The 17,499-nt window shown below is 46.9% G+C and overlaps 1 long non-coding RNA gene across 1 annotated transcript in view; it reads right to left on the reverse strand.

Annotated features, from left to right (window-relative positions):
* Positions 1 to 10,545: 10,545 nt before the first annotated feature.
* The window catches only part of LOC140695480 (uncharacterized), a 31,357-nt gene continuing 24,403 nt past the window's right edge, over positions 10,546 to 17,499 (reverse strand). The window contains exons 4-6 of the long non-coding RNA XR_012071160.1: positions 14,151 to 14,210; positions 12,178 to 12,250; positions 10,546 to 10,802 (exon numbers count right to left, since the gene is read on the reverse strand). This is a non-coding gene — a long non-coding RNA (uncharacterized lncRNA). The remainder of the gene's footprint in view (positions 10,803 to 12,177; positions 12,251 to 14,150; positions 14,211 to 17,499) is intronic.

The raw sequence follows: 17,499 nt of genomic DNA on the forward strand, positions 1-17,499 counted from the left end.
TGGACTTCAAACCCAACCCCCACTTTCCCCCATTCTCCAGCCTAGGCATGCCATCAGGTAAGACAAGGTAAGGGTTTCTATTAGAACCCAGGGGCTGCTGTCATTTGGAGGAGCCTCCCCACAATCAGGATACCTGAGCTCGTCTCCGTGTGTGTGCTGGAGGTGGGGAAACAGATTCCACGCATCTTTATGGGGCACAGGTGTTCCAAGGTTGGGGAAGTAGTTTAAAACCCTCCACTGCCCACAGAGATGCACTCGCTAATACTTGGCTTTAGAGCCCATCCCCCACCATCGCTTACTGCTAGGCCTAGGAAAACACTTAGGGAATTCAAGCTAAGGGATTCTATTAAAAGCCAGGTGCTGCTGTCTGTTGGAGGAACCTCCCCACACTCAGAACCCCAGAACACTTCTTCCTGTGTGTGCTGGATGTGGGGAAACATAGCACACGCATTTTTCAGGGGGCACAGTTATTCCATGGTTGTGGGTTGTAGGTCAGACACCCACATCCCATGGATAGGCTCTCGCTAATACTTGGTTTAGAGCCAATTCCCAACTTTCCCCTGCACACCGGCCTTTTCAATTCATCATGGAAGACAAGTTAAAGTATTGTATTAGAACCCAGGCGCTGCTGTTAGTGGGAAGAACCTCCCCACACTCAAGACATCTGAACCCAATGCCTTGTGTGTGCTGGAGGAGGGAAACAGAGTCCACGCATCTTTCTGGGGGCACAAGTGGTCCCAGGTTGGGGATGTAGTTAAACACTTCCACTGCTCATAGAGAGGCACTCGCTAATACTTTGGTTTAGTGTCCAACCACACCTTCGCTCACAGCCAGGCTTATGGAAACACTCAGGGAAGTCAAGCCAAGTGATTCTATGAGATCCCAGGTGCTGCTGTCAGTTGGAGGAGCCTCCCCACACTCAGGATACCAGAAAAGTTCTTCATGTGTGTCCTGGAGTTGGGGAAACAAAGTCCACGTTTATTTATTGGATCACAGGTGTTCCCAGGTTGGGGATGTAGGTAAACACTTCCACTGCTCATAGAGAGGCACTCGCTATTACTTTGGTTTAGTGCCCAACCCCACCTTAACTCACATCGCGGCCAAAGGAAACAATCAGGGATGTCAATCCAAGAGATTCTATTAGATCCCAGGTGCTGCCGTCAGTTTGAGGAGCCTCCCCACACTTAGGATAGCCGAAGAGTTCTTCGTGTGTGTGCTGGAGTTGGGGAAACAGATCTACACATCTTGCAAGGGGCACAGGTATTCACAGGTTGTGGATTGCAGTTTAAAGACCTCCACATCCCGTGGAGAGGCACTCGATTGTACTTGTTTGTCGAGGCTGAACCCCACATTCCCCCGCACTCTGGCATAGACAAGTCATCAGGGAAGGCAAACTTAGGGATTGTATTAGAACCCAGTCGCTGTTGTCAGTTGGAGAATCTTCCCCACACTCAGGATCCGGAATCCAGCCTTTAGTGTGGGGGATGTGTGGAGACCCACCCCACGCAGAAGAATGGGGGCACAGGTGTTCCACGTTAGGGAGAATTCCTCAAAATATTTCCTCAGTCCATTGGAGGCACTCGATGCTACTTGGCCTCCAATCCCAACCCCCAGCTTTCCCTCGCAGTCCGGCATAGGGAAACACACAGGAAATACAAGCTAAGGGGTTTTATTGGAACCCAGGCACTGCTGTCATTTGGAAGATCTTCCCCACTCTCAGGATACCTGAACACATATTCGTGTGTGTGCTGGAGGTGGTGAAAGAGTGTCCACGCATCTTCATGAGGGCACAGGTGTTCCCAGGTTTGGATGTAGTTTAAACACCTCCACTGAACATAGAGAGGCACACGATAATAATTGGCTTTAGAGCCCAACCCCCACCTAGGCTCAGAGCCCGTCTTAGGGAAACACTGAAGTATGCCAAACGTAGGGATTATATTAGATCCCAGGTGCTGCTGTCAGTTGGAGGAGTCTCCCCACACTCAGGATACCAGAACACCACATCGTGTGTGTGCTGAAGGTGGGGAAACAGTGTGCTTGCAACTTTCACGGGGCACAGGTATTCCCAAATATTTGGTTGTAGGTTAAACCACTTCAAATCTCGTGGAGAGGCACTCAATAATAATTGGTTTTAGAGCCCAACCCTCACATTCCCCCGCACTCCCGCCTAGGCTAGCCATCAGTGAAGACAAGTTAATGGATTGTATTAGAACCCAGGCCCTGCTGTCAGTTGTAGGTGCCTCCCCACACTCAGGAAACCTCAACCCGTCTTCGTGTGTGTGCTGGAGGTGGGGAAACAGAGTCGACGCATTTCTTGGGGGGCACAGCTGTTCCAAGTTTGGGGATGTATTTTAAACACCTCCAATGCCCATAGAGAGGCACTCGCTCTTACTTTGGTTTAGTGCCCAACCCCACTTTAACTCACATCACGGCCAAAGGAAATAATCAGGGATGTCTATCCAAGAGATTCTGTTAGATCCCAGGTGCTGCCGTAAGTTTGAGGAGCCTCCGCACAGTTATTATAGCCTAAGAGTTCTTCGTGTGTGTGCTGGAGTTGGGGAAACAGGGTCGACGCATTTTTGGGGGGGCACAGTTGTTCCAAGTTTGGGGATGTATTTTAAACACCTCCACTGCCCAGAGAGAGGCACTCGCTATTTCTAGTCTTTAGTGCCCAACACCCAACTTCGCTCACAGCCTGGCCAATGGATACACTCAGGGGAATCAAGCCAAATGATATTATAAGTTCCCAGTTGCTGCTGTCATTTGGAGGTGCCTACCCACACTCAGTATACCAGAACTATTCTTCGAGGGTGTGCTGGAGGTGGGGAAAGAGAGACCACGCATTTATATGGGGGGCAGGTGTTTAAAGGTTAGGGATGTAGTTTTAAAAACCTCCATGCCCATAGAGAGGCACTCGCTAAAACCTAGCTATAGAGACCAAACCCCACATTAGATCAAAGCCTGGCCTATGTAAACACTCAGGGAACACAAGCTAAGGGATTCTAATAGAACCCAGGTGCTGCTGTCATTTGGAGTAGCCTCCCCATTCTCAGGATTCCAGAAAACTTCTTCGTGTGTGTGCTGTTGGTGGAGAAACAGTGTCCACGCATATTCCAGGGGGCAAAGGTATTCCCTTGTTGGGGGTTGTTGGTTAAACACCTCAACTTCCCATGGAGAGGCACTCACTAATACTTGGATTTAGAGCCCAAATCCCACTTTGAACCGCACTCCAGCTTATGCAATCCATCAGGGAAGAGAAGCTTAAGGATTCTACTAGAACACTGGCACTGCTCTCAGTTGGAGGAACTTTCCAACTCTCAGAATTCCGGAAGCCAACCTTGTGTGGCGGGGAGATGTGGAGCCACAATCCAAGTAGATGAATGGGGTCACACTTGTTTCCCATTAGGGAGAAGTCCTCTGTATAATTCCATATTCCATCGGGGGGCAGTTGCTGCTACTTGGCCTCCAAGCCAAACTCCCAGATTTCCCTCTCAGCCCGGCATATGGAAACACTCAAGGAATACAAGCTAAGGGATTCTATTAGAACCCAGGCGCTGCTGTCATTTGGAGGAGCCTCCCCAAAATCAGGATACCTGAGCACGTCTCCGTGTGTGTGCTGGAGGTGGGGAATCAGAGTCCACGCATCTTTATGGGGGCACAGGTGTTCTAAGGTTGGGGAAGAAGTTTCAAATCCTCCACTGCCCACAGAGATGCACTCGCTTATTCTTGGCTTTAGAGCCCATTCCCCACCATCGCTCACTGCTAGGTCTAGGAAAAAACTTAGAGAAGTCAAGCTGAGTTATTCTATTAGAACGCAGGCGCTGCTGTCAGTTGGAGGAACTTCCACACACTCAGGATTCCGGATCCCAGCCTTGTGTGTGGGGGAGGTGTGGATACCCAGTCCACACAGATGAGTGGGGGCACAGGTGTTCCACATTAGCGTGAAATCCTCTAAGTACTTCCTCAGTAAATCGGGGGCACTCGTTGCTACTTGGACTTCAAACCCAACCCCCACTTTCCCCCACTCTCCAGCCTAGGCATGCCATCAGGTAAGACAAGCTAAGGGATTCTATTAGAACCCAGGCGCTGCTGTCAGTTGGAATATACTCCCCACACTCAGGATACCTGAACAAGTCTTTGTGTGTGTGCTGGAATTGGGGAAACATTGTCAACGCATAGTTCAAGGAGCACAGGTATTCCCAGGTTGTGGGATTTTGGTTAATAATTTCCTCTTCCCATGGAGAAGCACTCGCTAATACTTGGATTTACAGCCCAATCCCCAAATTCCCCCGCACTCCACCCTTGGCAAGCCATCATTGAAGACAAGTAAATGCATTGTATTAGAACCCAGGCGCTGCTCTCAGTTGGAAAAACTTCCCCACCCTCAGGATATCAGAACCCCGTCTTGTGAGGGGGAATGTGTGGAGCCCCACTCAACGGATATGAATGGGGGCACAGGTTTTCCCAGTTAGGGTGAGGTCCTCTAAGTACTTCCTCATTGCATCGGGGAGCACTCGATGCTACTTGGCCACCAAGCCGAAACCCCAGCTTTCCCTCAAAGCCCGGCCTCGGAAACACTCAGGGAATACAAGCTAAGGGATTCTATTAGAACCCAGGCGCTGCTGTCTGTTGGAGGAGCCTCCCCACTCTCTGGATAACTGAACACGACATATTTTCTTTGCTGGAGGTGTGGAAAATTGTCCAAGCATCTTTATGAGGGCACAGGTGTTCCCAGTTTGGGTATGTAGTTTAAATAGCTCCACTGCCCATAGAGAGGCACTCGCTAACACTTGGACTTAGAGCACAACCCCAACATTCGCTAACCCTGCGGCCTAGGAAAACACACAGGGAAATCAACCTAAGAGATACAGTTAGATCCCTGGTCTTGGTGTCATTTGGAGGAGCCTCAACAAAATCAGGACACCAGAACACTTCTTCGTGTGTTTACAGAAGACAGGGAAACAAATCCCACAAATCTTTAGCGGGATACAGGTATTCCCAGGATGAGGGTTGTAGGTTAAACACCTCCACTTCGCATGGAGAGGCTCTCGCTAGTACTTGGATTTAGAGCCCACAATCCACTTTTCCTCGCACTTCGGTCTAGGCAAACCATCAGGGAAGAAAAGCTAAGGGATTCTATTAAAACCCAGGGCCTGCTCTCAGTTGGAGGGGCCTCCAAAAATTATGATACTTGAACACGTCTTCGTGTGTGTGCTGGAGGTGGGGAAACAGAGTCCACGCATCTTTATGTGGGCACAGGTGTTCCCAGGTTGGGGAAATACTTTAAACACCTCCACTGCCAAAAGATAGGAACTCGCTAATACTTGGTTTTAGAGCACAACCGCCAACTTCGCTCACAACCCGGCCAAGGAAAATACTCAGGGAAGTCAATCTAATGGATCCAATTAGATACCAGGTGCTACTGTCAGTTGCAGGAGCCTCCCCACACTCAGGATACCAGAAAACTTCGTGTGTGTGCTGGAGGTGGGGAAACAAAGCACACGCATTTTTCAGGGGGCACAGTAATTCCCAGGTTGTGGGTTGTAGGTTAAACATCTCCACTTCCCATGGAGAGGCACACGCTGATACTTGGATTTAGAGTCAAAATCCCACTTTCAACCATACTCTGGCCTAGGCAAACCATCAGGGAAGACAAGCAAAGAGATTCTATTAAAACCAAGAAGCTGATGTCACTTGGAGTTACTACCCCACCCTCAGGATTCTGGAACCCAACCTTGTGTGGTGGGGAGGTGTGGAGCCCCACTCCACGCAGATGAATGGGTGCTCAGGTGTTTCCCTTTAGGGAGAATTCCTCTAAGAACTTCCTCAGGACATCGGGGGGTACACGCTGCTACTTGGCCTCCAAGCCCAACCCCCAGCTTTCCCTCATGGCCCGGCCTAAGGAAACACTCAGGGAACACAAGCTCAGGGATTCTAATAGAACCCAGGTGCTGCTGTCATTGGAGTAGCCTCCCCATGCTCAGGATTCCAGAAAACTTCTTCGTGTGTGTGCTGTTGGTGGAGAAACAGAGTCCACGCATATTTCAGGGGGCACAGGTACTCCCTTGTTGGGGGTTGTTGGTTAAACGCCTCCAATTCCCATGGAGAGGCACTCACTAATACTTGGATTTAGAGCCCAAATCCCACTTTGAACCGCACTCCAGCTTATGCAATCCATCAGGGAAGAGAAGCTTAAGGATTCTACTAGAACACTGGCACTCTTGTCAGTTGGAGGAACTTTCCCACACTCAGGATTCCGGAAGCCAGGCTTGTGGGAGGAGGGGTTTTGTGTATACCCACCCCACGTAGTTTGATGTGGGCATAGGTGTTCCCCTTTAGGGAGAATTCATCTAAATACTTCCTCAGTCCATCGGGGGGCACTCGCTACTATTTGGCCTCAAAGCCCAATCCCCAGCTTTCCCTCAGAGCCAGGCCTCGGGAAACACTCAGGGACTACAAGCTAAGGGATTCTATTAGAACCCAGGCGCTGCTGTCACATGAAAGTGCCGGCCCACACTCAGGATACCTGAGCACGTCTTCGTGTGTGTGTTGGAAGTGCGGAAACAGAGTCCATGCATCTTTATGGGGGCACAGTTTTTCCCAGGTAGATGATGTAGTTTAAACACCTTCACTGCCCATAGAGAGGCACTGGCTATTACTTGGATTTAGAGACCAACCCCCACCTTCGCTCAAAGCCCGGCCTAGGAGAACACTCAAGGAAGTCAAGCTAAGGAATTCTATTAAATCCCTGGTGCTGCTGTTAGTTGGAGGAGCCTCCCCACACTCAGGAAAGCAGAACACTTCTTCACACGTGTGCTGGAGGTGTGGAAACAGAGTCCACGCATTTTCCTTGGGGCACAGATATTCCTAGGTTAGAGGATGTAGGTTAAACACCTCCACATCCCATGGATAGGCACTCGCTAATTCTTCGCTTTAGAGCCCAGCCTCCAGTTTCCCCCGCACTCCTGGCAGGGCAAGCCATCAGGGAAGACAAGTTAAGGGATTGTATTGAACCCAGGTGCTGCTGTCACTTGGAGGAACTTCCCAACACTCAGGACTCCGGAGACAGTCTTGTGTGTGGGGGAGGTGTGCAGCTCCAATACACGCAGACGAATGGTGACACAGGTGTTCCCCGGTAGGGGTGTTCCCTAAATACTATCTCAGTCAAACTGTTGGCACAAGCTGCTACTTGGCCTCCAAGCCCAAACCCCAGATTTCGCTCGCAGCCCGGCTTAGGGAAACACTCAGGGAATACAAGCTGAGTTATTCTATTAGAACGAAGGCACTGCTGTCAGTTGGAGGAACATCCACACACTCAGGATTGCGGAGTCCAGCCTTGTGTGTGGGGGAGTTGTGGAGACCCAGTCCACGCAGATGAATGGGGGCACAAGTGTTCCACTTTAGGAGTAAATCCTCTAAGATCTTCCTCAGTAAATCGGGGGCACTCGTTGCTACTTGGACTTCAAGCCCAACCCCCACTTTCCCCCACTCTCCAGCCTAGGCATTCCATCACGGAAGACAAGCTAAGGGATTCTATTAGAACCCAGGCGCTGCTGTCAGTTGGAGAAGTCTCCCCACACTCAGGATACCTGAACAATTCTTTGTGTGTGTGATGGTGTTGGGGATACATAGTCCATGCAAGTTTATGGGGGCACAGGTGTTCCCAAGGAGGGAATGTACTTTAGAAACCTCCACTGCCCATAGAGAGTCACTGGCTATTACTTGGCTTTAGAGCCCAACCCCCACCTTCGCTCCCAGCCTGTCCTTGGAAAACACTCAGGGAAGTCAACCTAAGGGATCCTATTAGATCCCAGATGCTGCTGTCAGTGGGAGGTGCCTCCCCACACTCAGGATACCAGAACACTTCTTCATGTGTGTGCTGGAAGTGGGGAAACAGAGTCCACGCATCTTTAAAGGAGCACAGGTATTCCCAGGTTGTGGGTTTTTGGTTAATAACCTCCACTTCCCATGGAGAAGCACTCGCTAATACTTGGTTTTAGAGCCCAACCCCAACCTCCTCCCGCACACCGTATCAGGCAACCAAACAGGGAAGACAAGGTAAGCGATTTTATTAGAACCCAGGCCCTGCTGTCAGTTGGAGGAGGCTGCCCACTGTCAGGATATCTGTGCAACTGTTCGTGTGTGTGCTGGAGGTCTGGAAACAGACTCCACGGATCTTTATGGGGACACAGGTGTTCCCAGGTTAGGGATGTAGTTTAAACACCTCCACTAAACATAGGGAGGTACTCGCAAATACTTGGTTTTGGAGCCCAAATCACACTTTCCCCCGCACTCCCGCCTAGGCATACCATCAGGGAGGACAAGCAAAGGGATTCAGTTAGAACCCAGGCGCTGCTGTCAGTTGGAGGAACTTCCCTGCACTCAGGATTCCGGAACCCATTCTTGTGTGTGGGGGGGAGTTGTGCAGCCCCACTCCACCCAGATGAATGGGTACAAAGTTGTTCCCTTTAGGGAGAAGTCCTCTAAGTACTTCCTCAATCAATCAGGGGGGATTCACTGCTACTTGACCTCGAAGCCCAACCTCCAGCTATCCCTCACATCCCGGATCAGGGAAACACTCATATTACAAGCTAAAGGATTCTATTATAACCCAGGCGCTGCTGTCAGTTGGAGGAGGCTGCCAACTCTCAGGATAACTGTGCAAGTGTTAATGTGTGTGCTGGAGGTATTGAAACAGACTCCACGGATCTTTATGGGGGCACAGGTGTTCCCAGGTTAGGGATGTATTTAAAACACCTCCACTAACCACAGAGAGGTACTCACAAATACTTGGTTTTGAAGCCCAAACCACATGTTCCCCTGCACTCCCTCCTACGAATACCATCAGGGAAGACAAGCAAAGGGATTCAATTAGATCCCAGGCTCTGATGTCAGTTGCAGGATCTTCCCTGCACTCAGGATTCCAGAACACATTCTTCTGTGTGTGGGAGTTGTACAGCCCCACTCCACCCAGATGAATGGCGGCAAATGTGTTCCCTTATGGGAGAAGTCCTCTAAGTACTTCCTCAATTGATCAGTTGGCACCCACTGCTACTTGGACTCGAAGCACAACCGCACGAATTCCGTCACATCCCGGACCACGGAAACACTCTTATTACAAACTAAGGGATTCTATTAGAACCCAGGCGCTGCTGTCATTTGGAGGAGCCTCCCCACAATTAGGATGCCTGAACACGTCTCCGTGTGTGTGCTGGAGGTGGGGAAACATATTCCACAAATCTTTATGGTGGCACAGGTGCACCAAGATTGGAGAAGCAGTTTGAAACACTCCACTGCCCACAGAGATGCACGCGCTAATGCTTGTCAAACCCTAACCCGAACCCGAACCCTAACCTGAACACTAACCCTAACCCTAAACCTAACCGAAAACCGAACCCGAACCCTGACCGTAACCCTAACCCGAAGCCTAAACCGTAACCTAAACACTAACCCTAACCCTATCCCGAACCTGAACACTAACCATAACCCTAACCCTAAAACTAAACCATAACCCTAACACTTAAACTAACCCAAAAACTATCACAAACTCCTAAACCTAACCGTAAACCTAACACTAATTCTAACACTAAACCCTAACCCAAACCCTAATCCTAACCCTACAGTTAAACACTAAGCCTAACCCCAACCCTAACTCTAACCCTAACTCAAATTCCGATTTGGAGTCAATGTATTCCTAGTCTGTGATATAGACTTGCAAGTTTTCCAACAGGATGAATGAATGCCATATTCTACCCTACGTCAAAGAGAAATGGCATAAGACTATAACAAAATGTAGCTCTGTAAAAGTGTACTAAGAGCAAAAGAGACAGAATGTAAAGTGCACATTGGGGTTGGTTTCATTTCTAGGAATTTCAGCCCCCATGAAACCAATGGATCCATGTCCTGAGAGTGCGGGTGTTTCAGCAGAAATCAGGCGACGCATATGTATTCCGGGTGTACGGATATTATAGGAACATAAGTCTCCTTTAGTGGGTCTCTGTGTACTGTGAACTGTTAGAAAGTTGAAAGACGTGTGAAACCATCAACTGAAAATGGACACACTTCCCTCCGTTGGTACTGTGCATACAGATCTGAAGAAAAGGAAAGAGGGAAGAACAAAGGCACATGGGACACTAGTGTGTAGAATCACATTTAGCTAAGGAACCTCTCGTCGGATGCAGCCCCTCCCCCAACACTGACAAGATGCGGCAGCCATTGGGGATGGCAGTTACCGGTTGGATTCCAGGTGGAATGTTGGTGTGTAACGCGAGGCTTGTTGTGGCCGGTGGATCCTAGGTAACCGGGCAGAGTTCAGTGGGTGGATCAGTGTGATGGAGGGGCTGCCGCCCTCTGTGGAGCTTGGCTTAAGTGTTTGGTCCAGGAAGCTGTGTAAGTTCGAGATACTGCTGCTGCCCAAAGACCTGAGTTCACGGGTCAGTTTCCAGAAGCTGAAAGGGCAGACAGTGAAAGATCTGCCTGTCATCAGCTTACTGGTGAGACTCCGAGGTAATTTCAGACTTGCCCAGTCCTATTGAAGTCGACTTTATGGGAGACACGAAGAGAAGCTGGCCGAAAAGCTGGCTGCACGGATTGAGGAGAGATGCGAACACATGGATGAGAGATGTTCTGCTACAAAGGAGAATACTGGCCTGGAGACAGCTGTAGAGTATACCAGGCTCAAAAGACATTCATGAGACGTATTGAACCTCGCTGATACTGGCAGAAACATACGGAGTGCCAACGTGGACTTGAGGAAGTTCCTCAATTCCCTGCTCCAAGAACGGGTCCAAGAACCCTGACGTCTAAAAGAGAAGAGATGGCAGAGGTGATCAAAATGCTCATGTTCTTGGAAGAGTTCTTGAGAATCCACACGTCCCAAGGGGCATTTCCAAGCCATTCAGACCAAAGTGCACCAAGCCCAGGTAAGCCTTTTCCCTGGTATGCGCCAAGCTATCAAGTAAACTCTTCCCTCACCTCCACTCAGGCATCCATTTTGAAGGATCAGTACCTGAGCTGCAATGAAGCCAGTACGAGAAGGGCATGCCCCTCCTCGAATCAGAGTTCCCCCAGCTTCACACTCTGTGAACAACAGTGAACTCTTTAAAGTTCAAATAGTCTCGACTGAAATAGATAGGATTTGAATACTTAGCTCACACAAAGAAATGATGGACTTCCGCTAGATTCAGCAAATGCTGGGTTTGTGTCTTCTCTGGGGTGAAGGGAGTGTGGTAAGTGAGGGGAATCTTTGACTGAACTTGAATATGTATCAGGCCTCAGTCTTTCAAGACAGTATAGGTAAATACTATAAGTCAGATAGTGAACTGAACTGTAAAAGTCGCCAATGACATTAAAGACACAGCTTATGTGGACCGTCTTTCACTTGAGTCAAGCCCCCGGGGGCACTATATCATGGGGGTGCAGACTCGGCTGCGTTAAATTGCTTTACCCAACATGATCGGATGATTAAGCGTTCTCAACACTGATAGAAAAACACCTGGTTCTCAATAGCCTAGCATAGTTGCAGCACGGTTCTCAAAGCTACAATGCCTCTAGGTGCTTTTGGATTCAAGCCTAAATGTATATATTTGGTTTGTTTTCTCTTGTATTTTCCTAGAGAGGGATGTTACCCCTTGAAATGCCAACATTGGCCAGTAGGTGTCATTGGGAGTAAAGGGCACCACATGCACAAGTGAATCCAATGTTGGGGGTTATTTCATGTTTCCAATAGCTATTTCATGGTTCCTGTTGGTTTCGGAGGCTTCAACAGGAAAGAGTTGACATGACCCCTTTTACAGTTTGGACTGCTACTTTGCATTCTATCTGTCTATGTTTTCCTTAGAGCTGACAAAATGTTACCGAAATTGACAAGTCTGGCTTCTAGGTCGATTTAGTATGTTTCAAAAACTAACTTCATTTTCGTACAGCTCCCAAAACATGGAAATCAATTCTATTAAACTTTTTAAAGACTGCAAATGAGATATCAACACAATGTCAAAACTGGAGTCTTTGGACAATCCCTCCCACCACGGCTGTATAGAAACCAAGAGGTAAACAAAAATCACATATCTGGGAAGTGTATCTGGAAAGTGTTGATTCATCGATGCCCAGTTGGCAGAGAAGCAGTGCAAACTGCGCTCACTCGCTCCCATGTACACAGCAATGGAAACATCCACTCACCCAGCCCTTGGCATAGGACACTTGCCGAAGAGAGGTCTGTTACTTCCAAAGACAGGATGAGGCCTCAGAACACCTGGAAGCAGGAGAAGGCAAAGCAGGGAATGGAAACCAGTGCAGGGTCTGACCCCTGGTGATGGAGCAGCAAAGTTGAAACTCTGTTGAACTTGGACGCACACTCTCAAGCAGACAGGAGACATGGGATTGAAGGTGATGCGCTGAGTGTTAGAAGAGTGCACAGCAGATGCTTGGCTGACAGAACTCAAAGAAACCAGCGCAAAATATCCCCACACTTGATTCTGAGACCAAGATCTGAGCTTCCAAATTTGAGGTAGCAGAGTCAGCGGTCAGGGAGGGATAGGGCTACGGATGATGGCACACGCTGTGTCTCAGGGACCTGGAGTGCGTTGTGGGATGTGGTGGGTCCTATCAAGAGAGCAAACCGACCTGTGACCCCAATGAGAAAGCAACCACACTGGCGCGCGAGGTTGAGATTATCGATATGTCCCATGGCCACACCCAGTGCATCTGCAAGACCAGGGAACAATTTGGCATTTTGCCAATAGAGCACGTGTGGGGCTGAATCAGAGATATCGTGCATTTGGTCTGAAGGATCCAGGGGGCCTTGGTTTTGATATCAGAATGAAAAGCCTTAGGATCTGCTACATTCATAACCTGGGCTGGGATTATGGTTTGGTTTGAGGCACAGGATGCACAACAGCTCTGTGGTTGTCTTCGTGCACCTGTGCCACAAGAATGAGAGGACAAGGAAGAGTGGTCCAAGTCCACAGCATGAGAAGTTGAAGCATTTCCTTCAGCATTATCTCCAGAATGAAGCTGCTACATTTTGGATGGCACTCTACGGCACCGAGGACACCAAGGTCGGTCTGCGGGATCATTCCAGCAGGCCCTGATGTGTGACATCCATGGATGTGCTTCCACTGGTGTTTCAGTAGACAGAGAAGCTCTGGGAAGCACTGGTTTCATTGGGACATTCCCGTGGCACTGCAAAGCACAAGCGCACTCTCAGTTTGCTGTTTAGGAAACACTCCAAAGTGACATAGAGAAGAATGCAGAGCTGAGAACTTTTTGAAGCTTCATTTCCACAAGAGAAAGTGTCCTGCGCACGTTCAGAATTGTGAGATAAGCGTAATCAAAATGAGGTTATGCTAATCGAAATAGTACGGGTTGTTCATCACAGCAAAGGCAACACCAGCAATTGGAGATATACCAGACAACACACACAGGAACAGGACATGGCATCAGTGTCTAGGAGAAATTGTCCTCACAGTAATCCCATGGAATTGCATAGAGCCAAGGGTCTAAACTTTTCACTTAACAAAGCCCTTGAAGTCTACATTAGATGCCTGATATTACTTGACCAGTTGAAATGTAGAAGTACAGTAAAAGAAACAGGAAGTACCATTTTCAGTTCCATAGGGATTGAAGGCCCAAAAGATAAGCTTTCAAACAACTAGACTGCAAAATGCTACCAGGGCTAGTATTGAAAACGGAGATGAGGGAAACACTGAAGCACAACCGTGTCTCAGAAACACAAAATCAGAATACCAGAAATGTGGAAGATAAAGTCTAAAGACGAGCCAAATTATATCAGAAATCTCAATGGATGGGATAATATCAGGGTTAAATTCAGTCCTAAGTTGACTAGATAATGCAGAGGGACACGTGAATGAATGTGAATACAGGGGAACAGAAATCCCTAAGTCAGAAGCAGACATAGATAAGCAAGTTGAATACAATGAAAACATTGCTGTTGAGTCCTGGGTTAAGTAAAGCATGTAAGACTAGGATTCATAAGAGTCCCAGATGGAAAAGCAAGAGGTAAAAAAAAAAAATTCTGAAAAGATATCTGTAGATAAATTTGACTGAACCTTCCTGAAAACCAAGATAGAATCATGTATATGAATTCAGGAAGTACACAGCATCCAACGGAATTGAAATCCCAATAGACTTACCAGCAGCCAGATGATTCTAATCAACAAAGTTCATGAGCATCCATGTGATTTAAAATGCACCTGGAGGAAAAAAAATGAAAAAAATGCACTTTGAGGAAAGCAACATAATCACAAGGGAACCTCCAGAGCGCTTTCAGCTTGTATCTCAGCAGTAATATTTCAGGAAAGGGAGAAGTGCCAGGATTTAGACCATATCCTGAATGGGAAAATGCTGCCATCTAGGGTAGCCTATGCCACATGACCGCCATTTTTAATAACGGCAAAGCTAGAGAATTCCACAGACCGGCACATCTTAAAAGAATTCAGCAGTTCAAAACTTATCCTAAAAGAATGATTGAGAATTCTTCGCTGATTAGAAAAGCAGCAAGATGAAATGGAAAGAAGAAGACTATTATTGGAAATGCAAGAGGAGCATGAGTTGCAGAGAATAAACAAGAAGAAAGCAAGAGGACATCAAAACCCTATATATGGGAGAGTGAAGCAGGAAATCATAGATGATTGTAAGCACTATCTTAAGTGAATCTGCTTATATGACTCTCTTAAGTGAACGGAGTGATGCATGGCCTAATGTGTTTGCAAAACAAACAAGAAGCAAACAAACAAACAATCAAACAAACAAACAAGCACCAAAAGGGCACGGTTGGCTGACATAAAACAATGGAACCATGAATATTCTCAAGAAAGTACTCAAGGTGATGTCAAGAATCATTCAGCACTCATCGACCCAATATCACAGCTTGCATGTACTCAACACACTTGTATTCAGAAAACAGATGCGTGCATTAATATTCATAAATATTGATTCATAAGAGCATATCGTGACCTAATTCAAATGCCTATTTGGAATAAAATGGATTTATAGTCCGTGATATAAATTTGCAAGTCTCCCAACAGATTGAATGTATGCCATATTATACCCTACGTAGAGAAGAAATGGCATAAGCCTATAACAAAGACAAGTAGCTCTGCAAAAGTGTTCTAAGGGCAAAAGAGACACACAGTAAATTGCACATTGGGATTGGTTTCATTTGTAGGAATTTCAGCCCCCATGAAATAAATGGATCCATGTCCTGAGAGTGCGGGTGTTTCAGCAGAAATCACGCGACGCATATGTATTCCGGGTGTACGGATATTATAGGAACATAAGTCTCCTTTAGTGGGTCTCTGTGTACTGTGAACTGTTAGAAAGTTTATAGACGTGTGAAATCATCAACTATAATTGGACACACTTCCCTCCGTTTGTACTGTGCGTACAGATCTGAATAAAAGGAAAGAGGGAAGAGAAAAGCCCATGGGACGCTAGTGGATAGAATCACATTTACCTTTAGAACCTCTTGTCTCATACAGCCCCTCCCCCAACACTGACAAGTTGCAGCCACCTTTGGGGATGGCAGTTGCCGGTTTAATTCCAGGTGGAATGTTCGTTTGTTCCATGAGGTTTGTTGTGGCCTGTGGATCCATGGAAACTGGGCAGAGCCCTGTGGGTGGATCAGTGTGATGGATGGGCTGTCGCCCTCTTTGGAGCTTGGCTTAGGTCTCTTTTTTGGGAAGCTGTGTAAGTTCGAGATCCTGCTGCTGCCCAATGGCCTGTGTTCACGGGTCAGTTTCCAGAACCTTAAAGAGCAGACAGTGGAAGAAATGCGTGTCATCAGCTCACTGGTTAGTCTCGGAGGTACTTTCAGATTTGCCCAATCATTTAGAATTTGACTTTATAGGAGACACGAAGAGAATCTGTCAGAAAAGCTGGCTGCATGGATTGAGGAGAGATGCGAACACATTGATGAGAGTTGTTCTGCTACAATGAAGAATACTGGCATGGAGACAGCTGTAGAGAATACCAAGCTTGGAAGACATTCATCGACATATTGAGCCTCGTTGATACTGTCAATTACATGTGGAATCTGAACGTGCACTTGAGGAAGTTACTGAATTCTCTGCTCCAAGTACGGGTCCAAGATTTCTTCCGTCCAAAACAGAAGAGAATGTAGAAATGATAGAAGCTCTCATGTTCTTGGAAGATGTCTTGAAATTCCAAACTTCCCACGGGGCATTTATAAACCACTCAGACGACCAAGCACCAAGCCCTGGTAAGCCTTTTCCCAGGGTTGGGCCTTGCTCTGAAGCACTTGCTTTTCCCTCCCCTTCACTCAGTTATCCATTTCAGAGAATCAGCCCTTGAACTGCATTGAAGCCAGTAGGAGCACAGGAAGACCCTCCTAGATTCAGAGTTCCTCCACCTTCACATTTTGTGCACAACAGTGAACTCCTCCATGGTCAACTACTCTGGACTAAAATAGGTTGGTTTGAATTCTTAGTTCACACTGTGAAATGATGACCTTCCCCCAGATTCAGATCATGCTGGGGTTATATCTACTTTGGTGTGAAGGGTGTTTTGTAAGTGAGTGGATTCTTTGCCTGAATTTGAATATTTATTTATCCTCAGTTTTTCAAAACAGTATTTGTAACTATTATAATTCTGTTATTGAAATGAAGTGTAATTGTTGACATAGATATGTAGTGACACATTTTTTGTGGACCATCTTTTCCCTTCAGTCAAGTACCGGGTGCAGGATATAATGTGGTTGCCATATTTGTCGGGTTTAATTGTGTTTCTCAACATAATTGGACGATTAAACATACTCATCTTTCATAGAAGAGCACATGATTCTCAATAGCCTAGCAGAAGTGCAGCAGTGTTCTCATATCTATAATGTCTCTAAGTGCTATTGAAACCAAGCCTATATAAAAATACATTGTTTGGGTTTCTTTGTGCTTTCCTAAATAGTAATGTTGCCCCTTGAATCGCCAACATTGACCAGTATGTGCCATTATTAGGAAAGGGCACCACATGAACAATGGAAACCCATGGTTGTGGTTGTTAATGATTCTAAGATTTATTTCATTGTTTTTTTTAGTGTTGGAAGCACCAAGAGAAAAGTGTTGACCTGCCTCCTTCATGAATTTTGGCTGCTAACTAATATTTTCTGTGTATTTTTCTTATTTTGGTATTTCAAGCTGATACCTAAATATGGCAACTCTGTCTTGTAGTTAGATTTAGTATATTTCTAAAACTATCTTTATTTTGATACACTTCCCATTGTATGTAATTCAATTCTGTTAACTATTTGAAAGTCTGCAATGGAGGTATGTACACATTGTCAGACTTGGAATCTTCGAACACATCCTTCCACCATTGATATAGAGAAAAATAGCTAAACAAGGATCAAGTGTCTGTGAGTTATGTCTAAATTGTGTTAATTTATCCATGCCAAACTGGCAGAGTACCAGTGCAAACTTCGCTCACTCTCTCCCATGTATACAGCAAGATAAACATCCACTCTCCCGGCCC

Source organism: Vicugna pacos, unplaced genomic scaffold (assembly GCF_048564905.1).
Source record: "Vicugna pacos unplaced genomic scaffold, VicPac4 scaffold_239, whole genome shotgun sequence".
Classification (NCBI taxonomy): Eukaryota; Metazoa; Chordata; class Mammalia; order Artiodactyla; family Camelidae; genus Vicugna; species Vicugna pacos.